This window comes from Motacilla alba, chromosome 1, assembly GCF_015832195.1.
Source record: "Motacilla alba alba isolate MOTALB_02 chromosome 1, Motacilla_alba_V1.0_pri, whole genome shotgun sequence".
In the NCBI taxonomy this organism is placed as follows: domain Eukaryota; kingdom Metazoa; phylum Chordata; class Aves; order Passeriformes; family Motacillidae; genus Motacilla; species Motacilla alba.
Genome location: NC_052016.1, coordinates 48,175,607 through 48,196,036, shown reverse-complemented (window position 1 = coordinate 48,196,036; position 20,430 = coordinate 48,175,607). Strand labels below are relative to the sequence as shown.

At 35.3% G+C, this 20,430-nt stretch overlaps 1 protein-coding gene across 5 annotated transcripts in view; it reads right to left on the bottom strand.

The window, feature by feature from the left end:
* The window catches only part of CNTN5 (contactin 5), a 600,552-nt gene that overhangs the window by 407,069 nt on the left and 173,053 nt on the right, over window positions 1-20,430 (bottom strand). For all 5 annotated transcript variants that reach the window (XM_038141215.1, XM_038141204.1, XM_038141258.1 and 2 more), the window contains one exon: window positions 3,866-4,004. The gene's annotated coding sequence lies outside the window, so the exon portion shown is untranslated. The remainder of the gene's footprint in view (window positions 1-3,865; window positions 4,005-20,430) is intronic.

Sequence of the window (20,430 nt, the reverse complement as noted above, 5' to 3'; positions counted from 1 at the left end):
AAGTATGATTTCTACGGGAACTTAAATGTAATTAAAAAAACCCAACCCAAAGTATTAGATGTAATCTCAAAAATCCTTTTTGAACACACTTGATTAGAAATCAGTGTGAATAAACAGTAAACTTTAAATTTTAGAACCCTTTAGCTCTTCAAAGTTAAGTAGGCAACATGCAATAGCAAGTTATCTCAAAAGCAGGACTCCCAGGGAGCATCTCTTTTAAAAATAATTTTTCTACAATCAGATTGGTGAAACAATACATGTTCAATGAGTCAAAATTTCTTTAATTAACATTTAAATGCAAACTTATTTTTTCATAGTAAAAATCACATAATGTATGTAATTTAAAGCTTTTTGGCTCTCAAAAAATTATGTGGAAGATAAAAATTCAAACAATCAGGATACAATTTAGAGTCGTCAATTTTATGCTCAAAGAAATCATATTAAAATCATTAAATGACCAAGAGCCTGAACACCATGATATTCACTGGTAGTAAGACTTTCTCCTTAGCACTCTTGAAGCATGTGGAGCCCAAAAGTAATCACAAAAAGAAAAAATCCCACTAAAAATGCTACATTTATCCCTTTTAGATCCACAGCTGTTTCTTTTTTAGCAAGGACAGAGTTCCTGTGGGTAGCTTTACCTGGCTATATGTTGAGAAAACAGCCTTGTTTGATAAGGAGAAATGTCCCCATGGAACATGAACTCTGGCAGAAGGCCAGAGTAAGGAAAATTCAAAATCAGTTGCAGCAGAGCAGCAACTTAAAGTATCAGTTTTCAAAATAATTGAATCATTATTTAACACATGAACTACTCAATAATACATTTTTTTATTCCTTGAATAAATTATATTAACCATTAGAAGTGAATTCAGTAAACATTCTTTTTCACCCATAGTTTTGAGTGAGTAGAATTTCTGGCAGGTACCCAAACAGGTCACCATGAGTAGGATAATGTGGCAATCTGTTATCATTAGCTCTGTTGGAAAGGTTCTGAACACACTAGAGAGAATTAAATGACCTGGAAAACTCAGTCTATGGAAAAGTCTATTGTACTCATCTCCTTTATTTCCACCTCTATGCATCACTGGAACAGTGGAACAGCAAGATTTGCAGTGGTGACAAAGATAAAGGTCATTTTTCAGTTTTTCTTTCATCCAGCACAAACCATTTAAGGACTGTTAAATTCTACACATTCAGAAAATGACTATTTTCTGTCAGGTCCTTCTGCTCTCTTGGTGTGTTAGTCTATTGAAATCTTCACATTTGGAAGATATTGCAGATTTGTGTTTTAAAAATCACTGCTACTTTTGTTCCTGACCATCATTGTTACAAGTGTCAGAATTTCAGACCATGCAAAAACAGTGTACAAGCCCCCTATATAGGCCATTTTAGCAACTGTTTTTTCTAAGTGGTGTAATTTTTTCCAGCAAAACTTGAAAGAAAAATCAGTTCTTAACAGCTCTATTAAATCTAATCACTATGCCAAGATCCAAATGGGCAAGATAGATACTGTAAAGAGAAAGACATAGCTGATTCAAAAACATGCATCAGAGATGTTTCTATTCTTTATATAAACTTTGTAGCTGTTATCCATTTATTTGAGTGGTTAACTTTAAACAACAAATGCAACTTTGACGTGCATCAGCTATTCTGATTTAACAGTTTTGTATGCAAACCTTATTCCTGAGAAATCCAACTAAAGGTAAATCCACAGCAATTAAATATAAGAAACAGGGGAATCAGCAGAATCTTAGGCAAAATAAAGAAGTCTTTTTCATTTTGGGAAAGGGGAGATGAACATATGCCTTGACCTCAAAGCTGAGAAAAAATTCAAGGCACTGTAGGCAGGGAAGCTCAGTGTTTTCCCTAAATCTGCTTTGTTTCACACTATGTACTTACTGAGAGGCTGAGGACATGGACTAGCAAATATATGATTTTGACTGCATATTCTTCAGCAGTAAATAAGCAGCTCCTGCTTAAGCACAAAATTATGCCAAATCTTTCTTCTTTGTAGAAGCGTAACAAATTCACTGGAAATTTATATTGATTTTTCAATAGGAATTTCTACATTTGAGCACTTTATCTTTTTTGACAAATGATTATGACATCGATTTAAGAAACAGACACAAGAATCAGTTCTGTTCTGTTGCAACAGAGGATGAATTTAACACCTCACACAAAGGCTGATAGGCCAGAGGTTGGTTCTGTCAGTTGATATTATAGATTATTGTAGAAAGAATATCTATGTAAATGATCCTGAAATATTTGACAAAATGTGACTACCACAAACTTCCAGTCTAAAGACTAACAGAATTCTCGAATAGTATACACAATTATTTAGCCTATAAGAAATTATTTTGAGAAACAAAAATCTGTGGGAAACTATGTCTTTAACATATCTTAAACAATTATGGCTCCAACTTATCTTTTCTGTTCTTTAGCAGGAAAGATAAAAGAATGATTTTTAATTTATCTCTTGGGGAAAAAACCCTCTTTCTCTTTCTCTTCCCCTATCACTTTTTGCTCCTCAAAACTATTAAATACACCTCTTAGATTCCAGAAAACCTGCTTTGCATGCATTCAGAACCAAAATATTTGTATATTACTAATATCTTTCAATAAATCTTCTACTCTTGTAACATTTGTAGAAAAAAAAAATTTAAAAACCGACAATCTGCCAATCTTTCCTAAGCTTTTAGTGCAATACATTTCCAAGGGCAGGAAAAAGAGTTAAACTGTGTTATTTTTAAAACAACAATGTGAATCTACTCATATCATGTTCATCAGTTCTAATTCAGTTATGTCTTTTGGAGGTCACTGTCTCTCTCATTCATTACAATGGCTTTCTGGTTCTTTGATATGATTCTCAATTAGCTGGGTAGGCAGGTAAAACATCTGATGTCCAACAGTGAACTATGAGCTTCCAAATATGTTTGCACAGCCACACATTACACTTTAGCAAGCTCTTTACCTTAACCCATTAATAAACCATAGTTTGAGGTTAAGAATAAAGACTCAACTCAAAAATTAATTAGAGGTGTTCTGAACTACATGTTCATGAGTCATTCAGCTACGAAATGATAAAGCACACCAGTTAACAGATAACCGCAGACATTTACTCCATCTTTTTTCAATCTGTGGCTGTACTCATGATAAATTGAAAGTGAATAACCATCATTCATCTGTGTAGTGAATATCAGATTCAAATTATTCAAATCTGCAGCTGCTGTATCGCAATGGTTTGTATCACAACAGGCTCTTGAACAAAACACTTTCCATATTCACCTGCTTCATTAATAAAAAGTTTTATTTATTCAGTACTGTAGCAAGGTACGCCCTGAGTTACACAAACTACTTAATATAAGTTGGAAAAACCATCACTGCTAAAAGGGGCATTATCCTTGACCTTCAATAGATTTACCTTTGTGGAACTTGCTTGTCATTTCAGAGTCCTGCAGCAAACACACCATATTCTAGATCTAGGCATGCAGTATAGACTTTGTGACTTGTTGACAGAGAGTTCTAGAATCAATTATATGGAACTAAACATGACAGAAAAAACAGATTTCAAAACCTATTCAATGCATTCAGGTTAAGAGTATATCGCAGTGACTATTTTAAAACACTTTCATGGAGTGGTAAACACTTTTAAAACAGAACCTTTTGCAAACCCATGGTGAGAAATAGAGCAATATCATCCATAAAACTAGATTGGTTTTTTAATCTCTGTTCCATTTGTAACCTTATTCAGTTTAAATTACTTGTGAGACCATCTGTGTTTGATTTGAACTTTATAAACTAATAAAGGCAAAAAATAAAGATAATAAACATATCCCAAAAGCAATTTTGTCAAAATATCCAGTACCTCAACTTTCCAATTGGCTGTACAGAAGTTGTTCTTCAAAACAGAACTGATCTCCACAGATTAGGTCCTGTATGAGTGAAAGCCGACGACGATCAGGAGCTGCCTGGATCCAATTGTATTAGGACTCCCTTTTCATAATCTATGGGGGAAAAGAAAAAAAAAAGTCACGTGTGTGTACAGCTGTTATTGAAGTGTTAGATATCTCAAACCTTCTTCTGTGTGGACATATGTTCATTTGACCCATTATGTTTCATTACTTGCATGTTGCATGACATGACATTGCGGGTCGGCTGTATGAGTTTAATCTGAGGTACCTGTCTTGTTTCAGAGTGGATACAGAATTCAAAAGTGTTTGATTTATGCTGTTTGGTGGGAAAAAAAACCCTTATTTCTTATGACAAGAACAAAAAATTAAGAGAATTAAGAGAAATTATGAGTTCTTCTTTATCTGCTACCCTTTAAGAAAAGATGGTGCTGGGTAGAATGAAAAATGTACAGGTTCACATTATTGGCCTCCTATGTTCAGATAGACTCATCTATAATGGAAGGAATATGAAATAATTTCTGTTGCTTGAATTTAAACCAGGTCATGAGCATTTTTGTAAAGATGTTTTCTCACAGGAATTTTTTTAGTGTGACATTTTCCAGATAACATGCAATTACGACTTTGTTGATTATTTCATTTTCAAGGTACTCATTTGAAATTACGCTAGAGGCATGTGTCTCCATTTAGCTTATTATCCTAAAAAAAAATAGAGCATGACTTCCTTAAATAATTATTGTTTGAACTATTCAATCATTAAGTTTAATTGACAACAGAGAAATCACAACACTTTTAATAAATTTGAACATTTGTTAGCAACCTCGATTAGGAAAGTAATAAAACCCCTTATCTCTCCCCCTCAAAAACCAACTAAGCAAAAAACTGCAAAAACAAACAGAAAAAAAAAACCTCCCCAAAAACCCAAACAAAAAAACCCCAAAAAACACCAAAACGCAAACAAAAAAACCACTGATGTGGTGTTCATGGGAATTGTAATTAGATTAATTTTCACATAAAAGCTAAAACCCAGTCTTTTCCATGAAAAACTATTTAATAACTAAACAATTAATGATACAGTTGTATCATTTTAAAGCTTTTCCTTTTTTCAATTTCTTGTATTCAATCTAAATTAAGTTTTTAAATGCCTCTTCCCTTGACTTTTCCATTCTTTCATCCTGTCTAAAGGAATCATGGGGAATGTCTTTATGTTCTGGTTAACTGTCTACTTCACCTGTTGTCCTGGGGAACCAGCAGCAAATGGAAATACATCTATTAAATAGTTTTAGCCCTACTCAAACCAAAGCAACCAAATAAATAATAGCCAACTAACTGTCCTAGTCATAGCTGTTTATGTGATTGGCAGGAAATGTATTAGATGTCCAAATTTCTTCTACCAAAGCACTGTGGGGGAACTGACTACCGGTTTCATCACTAATTCACTTAAGAATTATGAAAAATCTTTCCTCACTCTATTAGCTTTGGAGTTTGAATTTAAAATTTTACCTAGACCTTGCTTTGGAAAGGCACTGAATTCAGGGACTGGAGAGTAGCTTTGACTTATATTGCATATTTTGAAACAAACAAACAAAGAACCAGTATAAGGGAGAAAATTGGCTGCTGTTCTTATTAATATTTTTGAAGCCCAGTCTAGAGGATAAGAATTTACTTAGGTGATATAACAGCTCTGCCCTGTACTGCTTGAATGATTCAAAGCTGCATCTGCAGTCCAGAAACCATTTAGATCTGTGAAGCAAAGGAAGGCAATCTGCTCATCCTTCTTTTAGAGTTGGTTTACCTTGCAGAAAACAGTGAAATTTTATAAAGATTATGAAGACAAACATTAACTCCCATCAATTCCCATCTCTGACAGAAGCACTTCTGCACAACCACACTTTATTTCATTTGACTACACCATAAGCTTTTCCAATTAGCACCTGGATTCTGAAGAGCTCAGCCCTGAAGCATTTACCTAAAAGTTAAAAAAAGCCCTAGATACTTCTCTGAGTGGCATGGATCCTGTAGCCAAGCGAATAAGATGTTGCTACAGCTACCAGCATGCCATGATCTTTGTACAAATTTTCAAGGCCGTAAGACAGCCATGTTTACTTTGTCTGAACTTCTCTTACCTAGCTAAACTTTTTTATGGTTGCTAGAGCTGTAACAGCAATTTCTGAAATTGCCAAGAAACTTGGTCTATTCAATTTTGCTTTTGCTTATCTTCCTATGGTAAAATTTTCATATGTGTGGTACTAACAGGTGGTTTTTCTGTATAGAATCTGATATTTATGACTGTAACATAGCAGCATAGCATAGAGGAATATGGTTGTTGTGGTATGGCAAACCAGACCTTGCTGAATGGTGGGACACAGGATGCAGTGCAGAGAGGGTAATAAGAAATAGAATACAAGCTGATTTTCCAGACCCAATGGCTATAAGCACCCTACTAATGACCAGCTAAGGTAGTACAGACCTGGAGAAATCACTTTTAAAAGCAGCAAAGAGAAAAAGAACAAGTATTTAGCATATGTAAAGTCTGACATAATTTGCAATTACAGAAGAAGCACACACGTGAAAAATAGTGACAAATAGCAAGTTGTGAGAAAGTTGGCAAACATAGAAAAAGTCCTTATGTGAGTCTAAGGTGAGGAAGAAAACACCAACAAATTTACATTAAACAGCTGCAGCCTCTCCCCATGCTGAAGACAACATTTAGAGCCATGTGTTGGGAAATCAAACTTAATAGGATAAACGTGTTATCAAGATTGTGTATAAGGAAATTTCAACTTCATCTGTGATGTTATAATTTTTTTATTTTCAATTTCTTTCTTTTTTTTCAATTTTTCTGTAAAATTAGGTACTGAACTAAAAAGAAATCTTCCAGAGACAGCTAGGATTTAAATTATACTAATAATAAACTATTGAATCTACAAAAAAGATGTGTTTCTTTTGTTGGCCATAAAAATTATGCTTTTTCACAGCACATTTTGAAATTAATTCCTAGATATTATTAAGCTGATCAATCATTTGCCTGCAAAATTTATGGCTACACCTGGGAAAGAAAGACATTGCTCTTAAGAATCATGTCATTCTGTACTGTTTCATTTTATATTTTCTATTTCGGAATGGAAATTAAAAGCAAAAATACAAATTGTCTTTTGACAATAATAATGATAAATCACTCCTCTTAGTACAGTTCAAAATTAACTTTTTTGTTTCCTTGTGTTTCTTTCTCTTTTGTAAGTTTCAGAGGTATGTATCCATGACCTGCTTGAGTGTGTTTGTATAATATAAGCCATCATTTTTTGTCCATCCACATCCATATGCCAATATATTTTTTTTTTATTTTTAGACTGATTTACCATGAATTAACATGAATAATGACTTTTTAAATTATAATTGGTAACAGATTTCATTTTTACAAACTTCTTCTGTTATGAAAATAAATATAAATCTTTGTTACTTTCAGCTGTGAACTGAATGTTAAAAATATAATTTTGAAAGAAATGTTCCACAGTTATATGGAAACATGATGCATTAAAAGAAAAAGAATCACAATTTATTCAAACATTTTATTAGATATAAACATCTGCAGATCACTGAATTCCATACAAGGTGGTCTAGCCATTAGGTTTCAGTAACTGAAAGAAACAATAAATCACAGCTTTTACTTTTACAGCCCATTACACACAAAGGTCTAAAACCTTTCTATTTGCAAGACTCAGAGTACTCCAGCTACAGAGTCTTTAACTTTCCAACTTTCTGTGACTAATAGATGCTATACTGTAGAATGAACAGGAAATTAGAGTGGAGAGAGGTGTAAAATCAGTTTCCTTAGAAAGGCTGTGCAGGAGGGATGTGAAGAATAGCTCACTGTAGGGCTATGCTCTCTCCCAGTGATCCTCAGACAAGACAGATTACATTCTCATTAATGACCATTTGAGAATCAGTGGATTTTTATATGTTAGAAAGGAGAAGCAGTTATAAAGCTATTAGATATTGTGGAAGGGCAAGGTAGGAGAGGCAAATAGAGAGGTAATAGATTCAGCAAGAAATGTCATTGAGACCTGCTGTAGTTGGAAAAAAAATAGCTTGAGAGTTGTATAGATCTTTCTCCTGCTTTTGACCTCATGCAGGAAAGTTATGCCCTTTTAAAATTTCATTCTGTATTGAAGGGTAAATCCTTTATTTTTCATTAAAATATCCTTTCAATTGACTCACCCTTCAGAATTTATTAAACAAATCTACTATTTCTGATGTAGCATGGTTCAGAAAAAATAGTTACCTTCTGCTCATGTATCTATTCAGTAATTCCACCTTTTTTCTTGAAGTGGCCAAATCAGATCTTTCTCCCACTTAGTTTAGCCTTTTTCCTACTGTGTCAAATGAGCCCACAGTCCCTAGCTACTTTGAAAACGTGTCACGGCATCATCGGCTGCATGGAAGAAAGAAGCTTTCCTAAGAAATGCAATAGTTCCTGCACTGAACTAGGGTCCCTCAGACAGATGAAGCAGGTTTCACTATCTGTGTCTGTATTACAGGAAAGAGGTTCCTGCTGTGCAACCAGACTACCTGGTGACTGCAAGGCAGACGGCACCATCCTCAGCAAACACAGTTTCCATTAAGATCAAAGACTACTGTGTTCCTAAATGTCCTCTGGGAGGCCTTGTACTGTAGGTTACATTGAAGAATAAGCTTGCTATAAAAAACCCTCAGGTACTTCCACTACGCATTTGAGTTTCAATCCTGCTCTTGGAATCTTAGTGCAATATTTTCCATTTAGAGCCTTTTTCTTCTGCTTTTTTCTTCCGTCTATTTCTAGTACTGTACAGTCTTGACAGGTGAAGATTACAGACAGTGTAGATATACCAGGATATCTTAATGGCAAGAAATTAATCCTCAGATTCCTTAGCAAGTATACTGGCCATTAATGGTCATATTTCAGCCCAATCCTTTTAAAAATACATTTTAAAGCTTAAGCACATAAAACTACTCCATGAGTTAGCTATTTCTCCCATCTCACATCATCCTTGAATGTCTGCTTTCAATCAGCCCATAGAGAAATCAAATGTAACACAAGAAAGGGTTTCTATTGGTTTATTTGGAAGTGTGAAAGCATTTCTGTCCTTGTGTGATGGGCAACAGTCTGATCAGCCCAAGGGAAGCTGTATCTAATTCTGTATCTAATTCTGATAAATTTAGAAGAAAAGTATTCCACTTAGAAAACAAACATCAAATCCTGAAGTGATGAGAAATTATTTACTCGCACAAGAGAATGATAGGTACCACACAGTAAGGGGCATGTCCTTGCTCCTGTCTTTCGTGGGCTTGTCCAGTGGGAAAATTTTCAGAAGGCCTGTGAATCTAGGAATTTATGCTAAATATATGCACATTCTCAGTAATTTCAAAGCAATAATTTCATAATACATTTGTAATCTGGTAGAAAGAAGTGGAGGTTGTTATTCAAGTTCTTAAATATGTAGCAACATGTCCATCTTCACATTTAAATGATATATTGACATTCACAAGTAATTTTGTACTGCCTACTTACATATAACTTCCATCTATAAACTTCATAAACAGTAAGATGCTATCCCAGAATAGTCCTTCTTCCCTCACTTGCATTATAATAACAATAATAATGGTGTCTGTAATATCTGTAACACCCACAACTGGTGCTGTCTGCAGTGTATCATGATTTTTTCCACAATAGAAGTAAAAGTCCATTTTTCAGAAGGAAAACCATGGAGACATGAATTAGTAAGTTAAAGGTCACCAACAGCTGATGCCAATAAATATGAGGTTTTAATGGTCATTTCCAGTAAACTATAGAGTTCAGTATTGGAAGAACTCAATTGCTTAGATGCAGATTTTGAAAGAACAAAATTGTATGGCAGGAGATAATTCTTAGCTGTATAGATGAAACTTTGGGGACCCACAGTCAGCTCCTAAATATCATTTTCAAATGTTTGTAAGTGGCATAATATTTAACTTCTGCTTCCTGTTTCTTTAACTTCAGGAGATGTAGAAGGTGAACAGCACAGTGCTGCACAATTTACTTTGGGATTTTACTCTGAGTCACAACAAATACTGATATAACTTTGTGCTGCTAGCAGCCAAAAAGTTCAGAAAGAGGAAAAGTACTAACATAGAAAATCCGTGCTGGTATGGGAGCCGTGAGCTTGGAACTGGGTCCTGGAAAAAGAAACATACTGAAAACGTGCAGCTGGCCTCTTTAAAAGTACAGGTGAGGAACCTGGAAAGTGGTGACCTCCTGAGATACCATTAGTAAATGCAAAACTTAAGAAATTGCAACTTGCTCTCTGAAAAAAGTGGAAGCAGTCTTGAAAAGCAAAATTGGGCTGAAAGAACAGAAAGATCACAATGTTTTTGGTGGTCTGAGTGAAAAATGGACATTAACAGCATCTGCTTGCCACTTAAAATGGTGTGTCCTATGCCCTTTCATACCTCTATAATATAGAAACAACCTAATTTTTATCCAAAATAGAGTTTCTATCTCCCTGAGAACTTCCCATCTTGCACGTGTTTTTACTTGAAATCTACATAAAATTTCTACAAGATCTTAGACTTTCATTGAGGACACCTTGCTAACTCCAGACTCCATGATGTCAATCATTTTTGAAGTCATACTCTGTTAACTTGTTGGTTGCTGCTTTGCCCCCACTTTTGGAGTAGTTTCAGTTTGTCCTTAACAGCTCTGGGATGGTTGGATCTCTCTTGGCGACTGGTTTGTCCTACACTTCAACATGATTTAGCCCAATCTGAAACCTAATGCACTCAAAACTGGTATTTTACATCTGTATAAGTAACATATTTAAAGTTTGTCTTCTGTTATATTGATGAGAAGTTGCTTCACTAATGAAAAGCTCACAGTGACCTGCATTAATTATTGGAATTTTTTATACTGATTGTTGCTATACAATTTATTGCTGATGCTATTGACTGTTGCCATACTATTGCTTGTTAATATAATATTGATAGCTAATAGTGATTTTAATTGCTATATATATTCACTTTATTGTTCCTTTTCATATTTGCTAGTGATGATGTCTATGGTAGGATTCTTGCTGGCGTTGATTTTTGTAGTATTTTTTATACTCTGCAATAATGTAGAGAAATTTTAAGAAATTAAAAGCTTCCATCTCCTTGTGCACTGCAGAACCTTACAAACCCCTTCAGCAATTTCTATGCATGCACAAGCTGTGTAACCCTGGGTTACACAGATCATGACACTGCTATTGAATTTAACCTCACCTTTTTTTCATGCATATTGTCTTGTCATAATGCAGTCTCCTGCAAGGGATCTGTTGTGCAACTAAACTTGTTCCAGCACAGTAAAACATAGGTATATTGATGGGAGAAGGAAACTGTGAGAGAGTTCCTTGCCCAAACCTGTTTTCCAACTCCACTCCAAAAGGATCTTCATGTTTATATATATGGCCAACTTTTTACCAGACATGATGCTTCTGCAGGCACTGCTGCTGCATCATTTTTAGTAAAATAATACCCTTTGGAAACAAGCTCACTGTCATTTCTGATTGTCAGTGCAAGTACTCAGCTCATGGTGAACTCCTCAACTCAACTTCTGTTGCATCTGTTTGCTCAGATTCTTGTTAATTGCCAAAAGATACCTATTTTCAAGTCTAACTAACAGGATGTTTTCTTTCAACTTTGAAGCCACAGATGATTTTTCTTCGATATATATCACTTTCTAAGAGGATGACAGAATTATGACTAATTGTGTTTCTCTTCTTTTTGACTCATAATGCACACAATAATTTGGATTAGTGTGCAGTGAAGACTGGCTCAAGTCTTGTTTTTCAGAAGACCTGGTGAATAGCCATAGTTTAGCAAAGTGAGTCAGTTTCCCTCTGGTCTTGTTTTTAATGCTTCCAGTGTGTACAATGCAATAATGCTAACATGATTGAGGAAATATCTTATTATATAACACAAGAAATACTGAAAAGTTTTATAAACATTTTCAATCAACATACCTTGTGAAGGAACAATATTTTTCAAGTCAGCATTAAAAAAAAAAAAGTTTGAAATCACCTAAGGTTTTAAGATGTTGACTTTGAAATGCTCTAATACTGTCCTAATTGTTGAATCTGTCAAGTACCTGCATGTCTCATCACCTTTAACTGCTGCTCTCTCTGTTGAACACTTCTCAGAACAAAACTCTGTGGTAGGTAACAAAAGGAAGACACCCAAACTTTGTGCAGCTGCTTGCAAATTTGGATCTTCTAAGTGATTTTCTCAAAGTCAAACAGGGAGCCTCTGTCTAAACAGTAAAAGAAATTAAGTCTCCTGCCTGTCACTTTACTTTGGAAACATGCTGCTTCTCATTCTCTCATTCTCCTTTAATTAGAAAAGAGAGGTCTATTAAAGCAGCAAGGAAAATAGCATTACTTAATAAGTCAGTACAAGAGAATAGGTAATGCAGGAGTAAAGATCAGACAATATGCAGTACCTGTAACTAAAAAACACTGAGGACAAAAGATGACTGAACTATTCTCTCATGCAGACAAAGGTACTGAGATGCAGCACCATGATAACTGGAGAGTGAGGAAGGCTCAGTGGCTGAACAGTGGCCTCAGTGGCTTTGCCATGTCATTCAGAGCATTTTTCTACCCAAGCCACGGTGAAAGCAAGTTACACTGGGAAATGACACATAGATGCCACAGTACTGTACAAATAAGGTATAGGTGGAGCAAATGAGATAAAAATTAGAGATGTATTTTAGGGCTAGTCATACAAGAATTTAATGAAGAGTATATTTCTTTGTTTACCAAGTGAATGCTCGGGGGCAGATACATACTTTGAATATGTTAAACATAGGAACATTCCTTTCTAAATATATCAGTTTAGTTAAAGCCAAGTTGAAATTGTGATAGAAAAAAGTGTGTGATTTGGAACAGATGCCAGATTTAAAACTATAAGGGATGAATACCAGAGGCACTAATTTTTACTAAAATCGTTATTCCAACATGCATAAGTGTCCTCTCACCAACATTGCTTTCAATACTCCCATAATGTGAGCCCTGACTGGGCTAAAGTCTGAAGGTCTCTCTCCATCACCCTAAGACTGTTAAGTGCCCACAATTGTCCTCTTGACCTCTTTCCCACATCGCTCTGTGCCTCAAATCACAGTTAGTTTGCAGCTAGTACAACACTCCGTCCCAGAGAACCTACTAGATCTTTGTTTCTCCTCATTCCCAGGGCTCTGACCACTTTCCTTTTGCCTTCCTTCTCTCCCTCCACTCCATTTTCCCTTTCCCTTGCTTCTCTCCATCAACCTTAGAAGTTCATCTATGTTAGAGGTTAAAGTAAAATGGAGAGAGGGGGACATGGCTACATCTGGAAAAAATTATAGATTCAGATGAAGGTGCCTGGCTTAGCTAATCACATACCAGCATCCTAATGTGTTTCTCGTGCTTTACCCTTTTTCATTGTTTCAATGGTTTCCAAATAAATATTGGTCTTCCTCTTAGTGTTGGGACTCTTAAATATTCAGAGTTGCTTTGATGTGTTATTGAAAAAGCCATCAGGTTATTGGTGCATGGAGAAATATTATCAAGTAAAGATCTCTCCAGCTCATCTTGTTATACAAGTCCTAGCAATATTTCTAATATTAATCTTTTAACAACATACAGCCTACTCAGGGAACTACAGACCATTCAGCCTTACCTTAGTCTCTGGGAAAGTTATGGATTAGCTAATGCTGGATACTATTTCCAGGCACATGAAGGACAAGAAAATCATCAGGAATAGCCAGCATAGCTTCCCGAAAAGGGAGGTCATGCTTGACCAGCTTGATAAACTTGTATGATGAAATGACTGACCTTGCAGAAATGAGGGGAGCAGTGGCAATTTTCTACCTGTACTTCAGTTACACATTCACAGCCTCATAGATAAGCTGCTTATGTATGGGCTGCATGAAAAGACATTGGGATGAAATAAAAACTGACAGAATGGCCAGACCATTGTGGTGATGATCTCTGGTGCAATATTTAATTGGACGCCAGAGACTAGTGGTGTACTCCAGGGGTCAATACTGTGTCCAGTCCATTTTAATACTTTAATTAATGATTATACAATAATATTCTTATCAAGTTTGCAAATGACACAGGAAGAGTGGCTGTTATACCATAGGGTCATAGAATATCCTGAGTTGGAAGGGACCCATAAGGATCACTGAAAGCCAATTCTGCACCCTGCACAGGACACCCCAAGAATCCCATCATGTGCCTGAGAGTACTGTGCAAAAACTTTTTGATCTCTGTCAGTCTTGATGATGTGACCACCTCCCTGGGGAACCATCTCTAGTGCCCATCTCCAGGTGAAGAATCTTTTCCTAATATCCAACTGAAACCTCACCTGACACAATTTCATGCTGTTCCCTTCGGTCCTATCACTGAACACCAGAGAAGAAATCAGTGCCTGCCTCTCCACTTCCCCTCTTGAGGAAGCTGCAGACTGTGGTGAAGTCTCCTTTCAAACTCCTCTTCTCTTCATGAAGATGCATATAAGATTATTTTCAGAAATAAGTGAATATTTCTTTATTCTGAAGGAGTAATATTTTTTTCTTTTAAACAAAGAAAACTACCATACACCAGAAACAATATTACTTTCAAATTGTACTGCCTTGGCAGTGAGGACACTGGGCATGCATGAAGTCTTGGGAGGGGACACGTCCAGAGAGCTGACAACAACCAAGGCAGTACAATTTTTAACTTGTGACTTCTTTTTGGATTTTATACAGAATTTTTGCACTGTTGCTCTCAGCATCCCTTGAAAAGGCCTGGGGTAATAAATCTCTTTAAAAATCAGATAAGTTAGAAACATTATGAACAAAAAAATTGTAGTAGCATCTATCCTACTCAAGAAGCGAGTGCAATAAAGCAAATTGCATGATCCTTTTCACTGCCAGTATACTGAGGTATGCAACCAGCAATCTACCTGAGTTACAGGACAAAGCACATAGGCTTTTTTTTGGCACATTTACGCCTAAAAGAGGATTTCAGGCCAGAACTGGCCACAAACCCAGATATAATTTTGCACTGAGCTTATTTTGGAAAAAAGAAAACACTGATTGTGATATCATCCTGAAATCACCAGACACTTGTGTCACTAAAAATCCAGCAGAGGTAAAAACTATGAATTTTCAATGTAAAACTGTATACATAAGCTTAACCTATTTGATAAATGAGCTGTAATAGTATTCCTTGTCAATTCTGTGTCATGTCTGTTTTTAAATTGGTTTACATTGCTGCATTAGCAAATTAAATATAAAATTATACTGGGTTTGCACTTTCATGCATGGAACAAATGTGTGATATTGATACAAAAATCCAGTACAAAATAAAATATTGTTATTGTTATTGTTATTGTTATTGTTATTGTTATTGTTGTTGTTACCATCCTTTAATGTATTCAGGGTTTTTTTCTCAAATCCTAAATAATCAGTCCAAAGGGTAAAAGTGAGAAAAATCATGTGTTGAGATAAAGACAACTTAATAGGTAAAAAAAAAAATTGTGCATGCAAGAAAAGCAAAAGAAGGAACTCAATCACCACATGTCATGAACAGGTGGTCAGACATCTCCAGGAGAGCCAGGGTTCCACTGTGCTTAACAGTGACTCCGGAAGACAAACTTCATTACGCTGAATGCCCTCCCCTCCCTCCTTCTTCCCCCAGCTCTACAAGCTGAGCATGATGCCATATGACATGGAATATCTTTTGTGTCAATTGTTGTCAGCTCTCCTGGACGTGTCCCTTCCTGGGACTTCGTGCATGCCCAGTGCCCTCACTGCCGAAACAGTACAAGAAATAGAAGAATCCTTGATTCTGTGTTAGCTCTGCTCAGCAGCAACTAAACCTGTGTTATCAACACTGTTTTCACCACAGGTTCAAAACACAGCCCAACACTGGCTACAATGAAGCAATTATTTCTATCCTAACAAAAAAAAAAAAAAAAAAAAAAAAGTACAGAATATATTTTTTTCAGTCTTCCCTAGGATTAGTGAAGGCAAAGTAAGGAGAAATTTACAGTAGGAACTCATTTAGCACCGTACAATGAGATCACTATATCAAAGTGATAGATCAGTTCCCTACAAGATACATATGGCCCATGGAGTTTACAATGGGGTAGGTTAGTCTGTACTGAACATTCATAAAATCATAGAATGGTTTGAGTTGGAAGGGACCTTAAAGACCCATTAATTCCAACCCGTCTGCTGTGGGCAGGGATGCAACTTGCTAGATCAGGTTGCCCAGAGCTCTGCCAAGCCTGGCCTTGAACACTTCTAAGAATCAGGCATCTGCCACCTCTTTGGACAACGTTTCAATGCTTTACCACCTTCTGAGTTAGGAATTTCTTCCTAACATCTAGTCTAAACCTTCCTTCCTTCAGTTTAAAATCAGTTTCAGGAGCTGGAGAGCCTTTGCTGCACTGTCCTTGAAACATGTTTAGTACATACCAAAACCACACTGTAGATCTAGTATAAACACAGAGAAGAAGGAAGGTCAAGGTACTTACGTCAAAACTGCGCTAGTCCTTTGAATCAAAATTCTGGCTTGCCTTCCTTCCTTCCTTCCTTCCTTCCTTCCTTCCTTCCTTCCTTCCTTCCTTCCTTCCTTCCTTCCTTCCTTCCTTCCTTCCTTCCTTCCTTCCTTCCTTCCTTCCTTCCTTCCTTCCTTCCTTCCTTCCTTCCTTCCGCCACTTCCTTCCTTCCGCCACTTCCTTCCTTCCGCCACTTCCTTCCTTCCGCCACTTCCTTCCTTCCTCTGTTTCCCCTCCCACTTTTCCCTTCTCTTTTTCTCTCCTGAACAGGAAATGTCTCACAATTGCTTGACATTTCACAAAAAAGAGAATAATCTCCTGAGTAGCTGAGCTGCTGTCATGGAACACTGTATAATGCTCAACAATTATCAACATTTTTAACACTTGTACAACAAGTTGAGTCACATTAGCAGACAAGAGTGAAGGGTGCACGTATTCATTAAAAGAATTAAGGCAGCAGCAGTTGCAGGTCATCTGCTCAAAAATCAAGTTACATCCCTCTTAAAAGGACTGGTGTCTTCAACCAGTTTCTTCTTTTTGAATGACAGGTTGACTAGCTTTTAAAAATGTTATCCTCTTACTCAAGATACACAAGTACAAAAATGTCAAAATTTTTACTTTGACTTTGATAAGGAAGGCAAATGGAGAAATAAATCAGATTATGTTTTGAATATGCTTGAGGGTGGGGAAAATAAATTTCCATGTATTTGATTATTGTTGGGGAATTTTCTACTAAAGTTTGGCGCAAGAACATTAAAGAAAATACTGCAGAAAGAAAAGACAATTGATGAATATACTCTAAATGATGCAACAATACTCTAAAAGAGTAAACAACTCTTTATTTTTTAGTAAACAACTAAAACATTTGAAGTAATAAAAATATTTGCCATGTATTAATTTCAGCATGCAAATTATGTAGATGTAATGCATCTATCCTTAAAGTTGTTGGAAGTTGCCTTTGCAAGTTATTGTTCCATATATATATGCTTGTTCTTAATTTTAAAAAAGATATTCATCTTTCATTGCATGGAATGAGCACATATCTCTTTTTCTTATCTATAAATGAGAAAGCAATTTGTCAAACAAATTAAAATAATTTGGATTTAAGTAGACAACATATCTGTTACAAAGGAAGCAGATATAGAAGTTTGTTTAGGTGTATGCTCATGCTAGTACAAACTTAAAAAAATTATATCTGTATTTCAAGTGAAAATTAGTAATTAAAAGAAAAAAGAAAAAAAAATATAATAAAGGATTTTCTGTGCAGGTCTCTCATAAATTCCAGAATATTCATTAATCACCAGAAAAAATGAACTTGATTTTGTGAACACTTTTCATCTAAGAAAATGTAGCCATGACTTTGTATTAATGAGTATTACTCTAAAATCACTATTGTTTAAATAACTATGTTATTTATCATCACAAAATCCCCCTATAGTATTATATGAATTCTCAGTATTGCAACAAGCAGTACATAAACCACAGTACCACACAGGTTCCAAGGTAGCTAACAACAGCTGGCAGCTGACTCAGTGAAGGATCCTGTGCTCACAAAGAGGTGACCTTTTTCTTGTCTTAAGAAAACATTTAAGTTAAGGATTTTGGAAAATAACAGAAATTTTTAGTATGCCCATGCAAAGTTAAATGGAAGCAGTTAAGAAATTCAAATACATTTTAAACAGAGAAGTGATTATATTATTCCTTTAAAAGCAATCTAAATTTTGTACTGCTCTCTTTTATTAATCCTGCCTGAATTAAGATCTTTTAATTAGACTGGAGTTGAAGCTGTGTAAGGACTGTCTTTGGGTGGACTATAACCCAAACAGATGAAAATATGATTTGCTAAAAATTAGCTTTATAAATGTATATTAAGATTACTGTGACCTTTTTAATGTTTGAAGAATTTTTTTTTCTCTACTTACTGCAGAGTTAGCATCATATGTATCTATATAAATAGGACTAACTAATTAGGATATAATTTATTTTCAGCATTGGATATGTAACTGTGGATCGAACCAAAAAAACCAAGATTTGAAGCATGGAGCTCGTTTTGATGAAGCTGTTTCCAATCTGAAAGCTGGCTTGTTTTGTCTTGTCACATATATCTACCATCTTTCACTCTGTCAATTGCCACTTGAGATTCTCTGAATTCATAGCTCCTCTCTTTCCTTAGATTCACTGCAGGGAGACATGTTACAAACCTACAGCAGCATAAAACTACTTGTTTCAGATTTGAAATATGTACCTTATATCTAATCTTGTGGTTCTTTTCTCCTTCAGAATGCCTTCAGACTATTTGATTTTTAGGTAGTAGTTTTCATAATTAATGACAGGATACTAAGAATATGAGATGGAATTTTACATGGCTATACATTTTGAATAAAACATCATATATTTAGACAGCAGTTTTTAACACTGCATTCAGTTTCCTACCTTTTTATGCATTTTTACTTTTTGAAATCAAGGCTAAAGAACAATAAACTAAAATCTCCTAAATTTTGATCCCTCAGTCACAGTCAATCATGGTTAATGCTGAATTCCTCTTTTCTGTCATTAGCCAAGCCATATTGCATCATGGTTTGTAATATGTGCAATGTATTTTTTCAGTGCAGTCTCAAAACATTTCAGGGAAAACCAGGTAAGTCTTCAAAAATTCATTTTCTGGTTATCCAAAAGAAACAGACTCAATTATTTTTATGAGAGCTTTTAGAAATTAATTTACATTTAGAAATGGTGACAGCCCTGACAGGCTATCACCACCAAAAAACTGATAGTATGATAATTTTTAGTCTCAAAAGGGATATGCAATCAATTAGAGCAGGCTCAATGTATATGTGCTGGCAGTTATCTGGAATATAAATGTTGAGGTTTAAGTCCATGGAAAACATACCATTTAAATAAAAAAATCACTTCTGAGTTTCAAGAAATTATAGAAACTTTAACTAAGCTTAGTTTTCCAGTTAGGTGAAATCTTAAAAACTTATAATTCTTTTTTTCTTCAATTTTCTTGAAACTTTGCAAATTCCTTTGACTTAAAAATTGGCACATTAACTGCCACAGGCAAAGTTTTGCAAAGACAAAGAAAATGCAAGTAAAAGCAGAAAGTAACAGTGTTTAAAACTGGAAACTGTGAAAGCCTAAATACAGTCCCAGTGCATTTCCATAGCAATGGTAAATCCTTGTAGCAAACCAGGTATATTCCTTGCACATTTTTATATAAGCATCTATTCATATACCTATTATTTCCTCCTCTTTTTCTTTGTCATATAGACTCAAGTATTCATTATATAATAAAATGAATGTACTGTAAAATTTTTGTGGAGTTAGCTAATGAATTCGTTCCTTTTACTATTTTCAGAAATAACCTAGAATTCTACTGTGATATCTGTTTTCAGACAGAAATTCTGCTGAGGAAAAGCTTAAGGATATTCTTATAAACTGAATAAGAGTTGGTTAAACAATGTGATGAAAATAGCACTTAAAAATATTTGAAACAAAAGAATTCTACTAAATTATAAAACAAAGGTACTTCACTATAATTCCTATGAAACCTAAGCCAAGTAAAGCTGAAATTTGAAATGCAGATAATGAGTTTTGGAAAGCAAAGCATTTGGGGTAAAAATTACCTTTTAAATTTCCTGTTTTGTAAGGGAGAACCTGTGTGACCTCAGGCAAATCAAGACAAGGCTGGCATCTATGGGCCTGTCATCTCCAGCTGGACTACTGAATTAAAAAGTGCAGTACTCATGTGTGGTGCTGGCATCTAAGAATCTTCAGACTTCAAGACCTATTGTATCAAAACTTGGTGATTTCCATTACTTTTTAGATTGGTGCTGTACAGTATTGAGAATCTGGTTAGTCCTTATTTAAGCAGGGGATTGGCAGAAATGACCTCTCTTGAATCTTAATTTTTAATATGAGTCTTTTCTAAAAATCCCTGTTG